General features: G+C 43.0%; 1 pseudogene; it reads left to right on the forward strand.

Moving 5' to 3' along the window:
- Nucleotides 1–1,590: 1,590 nt before the first annotated feature.
- Nucleotides 1,591–2,779, forward strand: LOC103582391 (annotated as a pseudogene).
- The last annotated feature ends 39 nt before the right edge of the window (nucleotides 2,780–2,818 follow it).

Consider the following 2,818-nt stretch of genomic DNA (forward strand, 5'->3'; position numbering starts at 1 on the left):
AACAATAGGAGATACTGAGTATAGTGCAAAACTCCCAAGACTTTCTAGTGCAGAGATATATGCTCAAGTCTTAGCTCTGCCATTTATTATATTTGGAACCTTGGATGAGGTCACTTATTTTATGGAGCTTTAATTCCCTCATCATCTTGTGAAGATAAAGTTATGTGATATAGTGAAGCCACTGAACAAACTAAAATGCTTTACAAATATTACAACATTCCATTGACTGCAAAATGTTGATTTGATGTTTACAAAGTGGCATTTTTACTTTTAAGAATTTTCATGTGTATTGCCATTAAGATATTTGAGGAATGTTTATACCACGGATGCGGGATAGGTTCAACACTTTTGTGTAGTATGGTTTTGCTGTGAAATACTTTCACAGTAAGTAGATGGCTTATTTTAAGGAACATTATTTATCCTATTGAATATCTGAATCCATGTATTCAGGAGGTATGTTACAGGTCTACCACACCGCATGTATTATTCTTTAAAATATCTTTAAAAACTACTCTCTTTCTTCCCTAGAGATTAGGAAATATCTTGCTAATTGCTTTTGATTTACCTTAAAGAGAGCAATTAGCAACAACTCAAATTTATCTTTGGGGATATGAACATTCTCATGACCAAACTTCGGTTTTTGGTCCTAAAAGTTTATCAGAAAGAAAATAATTCTTTGAATCCCATGAACATGTTTGAAGAGTTAGGCTGATTTATTTTTCTTGTTCACATCTTCTTCTGTTGAGACAGTATAGCCTTCCTTCATGAGGGAAGTTTCATAAGTGTTTATATTTAGTACCTATCGGAGTCTAAACTGATGATTAATAGTTGAACATCACTTAAAAAAATGTATGGCTGAAGGCAGAAAATAAAGTGCTGATTGGTTCATTAAGCAATTCAATCCCAAATCATAAAAAGTTGAAGTTTAATCCTGCCTGAAGCCTGTCTGATCCTGTCATAAACACTTTTCATAAACCTTCCACTTAAACCTGGCCTTGTGGTTGCATTAATCTAACAATAATTCAAAGTGACACCCCATGTAGCAATATAAATCTGTAAGATGGATATCATAAAACTTACACCATTGCAAAACCATGGGTGATTATGTAAAGATGCACTTTCTTTTAGTTAGGTATGTCTTTCTGAATTGCACCTTCTGCCTTGGTTAACAGATGTGTGGACCATAACACTGTTTCAATATGTTGGTATCCCTGAAGGAAAAGAAAGAAAAATTCAGATAGTCACTGATAATTTCTGGAGTTTGGAGAGCCTTATTTGCAAAACTTAGGGAACATTTAATGAGGACCTTCATTTGTGGAGCTTATGTTCTCTGGAATGATTCCTTTTCTGTGTTGCTCTATGGAATCTTCAGCTCTTGGATTTGATGGCTGTATTGATATTCTGTAGATGTGCTAGGGGCTCTGGGCAATAGGCACGCATTCAGAAACTCATATGAAGTCCCAGTTGTCAGACTTTTTTTGTTTTGTTTTGTTTTTGATTTTCTTAGTTCTTAGTTTAGGGGTTAGATCAACTCTCAAACTAGATCATACTCCCACCTAGAGCAGCCTGTTAGCTCCTTTGTGAATCTCTATCTGGTTGGGCCTGCCGGCCTCTACTCCAGCCTCCACCATGTCCATGAGAGTGACCTAGAAGTACTACAAGGTGTCCATCTCTGACCCCTGGGCCTTCAGCAGCCACTCCTACATGAGTGGGCCAGGTGCCCGCATCAGCTCCTTGAGCTTCTCTTGGGATGGCTTAGGCCTGGGTGGGGACTACACTGAGGCTGGGGTGTGAGGGGCATCACAGCTGTCATGGTAAACCACAGCCCCCTGAGCCCTCTTCAGATAGAGGTGGACCCCAGCATCCAGGCTGTGCATACCCAGGAGAAGGAGAAGGAAAGACCCTCAACAAGAAGTCTGCCTACTTCATCAGCAAGGTGCAGTTCCTGGAGCAGCAGAACAGGATGCTGGAGACCAAGTGGAGCTTCCTATAGCCACAGAAGACAGCTTGGAGCAACATGGGCAACATGTTCTAGAGCTACTTAAACAACCATCAGAGGCAGCTGGACTCACTGGGACAGGAAGTGAAGCTGGAGGCAGAGCTTGGGAACATGCAGGGGCTGGTGGAAAACAGGTCAAGAATGAATTTGTCCTCATTGAGAAGGATGTGGATGAAGCTTGCATGAATAAGCTAGAGCTGGAATCCCACCTGAAAGGGCTGACCAATGAGATCAACTTCTTCAGGCAGCTGTATGAAGAGGAGATCTGTGATCTGCAGTCCCAGATCCTGGACACATCTGTGGTCCTGTCTGTGGAGGATAGCTGCTCCCTGGACATGGACAGCATCATCGCTGAGGTCAAGGCCTACTACGAGGAGATTGCCAACCACAGCTGGGCTGAAGCTGAGAACATGTACAAATCAAGTATGAAGAGCTGCAGACCCTGGCTGGGAAGTACGGGGATGACCTGTATTGCATGAAGATAGGGATCTCCAAGATGAACTCGAACATTGGCCTGCTCCAGGCTGAGACTGAAGGCCTCAAAGACCAAAGGGCTTCCCTGGAGGCCACCAGAGCTAATGCTGAGCAGTGTGGGGAGCTGGCCATTAAGGATGCCAGCAACAAGCTGGCCAAGCAGGACATGGTGTGTCAGCTGCACAGGTATCAGGAGCTCATGAGCGTCAATCTGGCCCTGGACGTCAAGATCACCACCTACCACAAGCTGCTGGAGGGCCAGGGGAGCTGGCTGGAGTCTGGGATGCAAAACACAAGTATCCATATGTTGGGAAAATTGGATAATTTAATCAGTCCCCCTCACTT

The sequence above is a fragment of the Galeopterus variegatus genome, unplaced genomic scaffold (genome assembly GCF_000696425.1).
Source record: "Galeopterus variegatus unplaced genomic scaffold, G_variegatus-3.0.2 Scaffold16050, whole genome shotgun sequence".
NCBI lineage: Eukaryota > Metazoa > Chordata > Mammalia > Dermoptera > Cynocephalidae > Galeopterus > Galeopterus variegatus.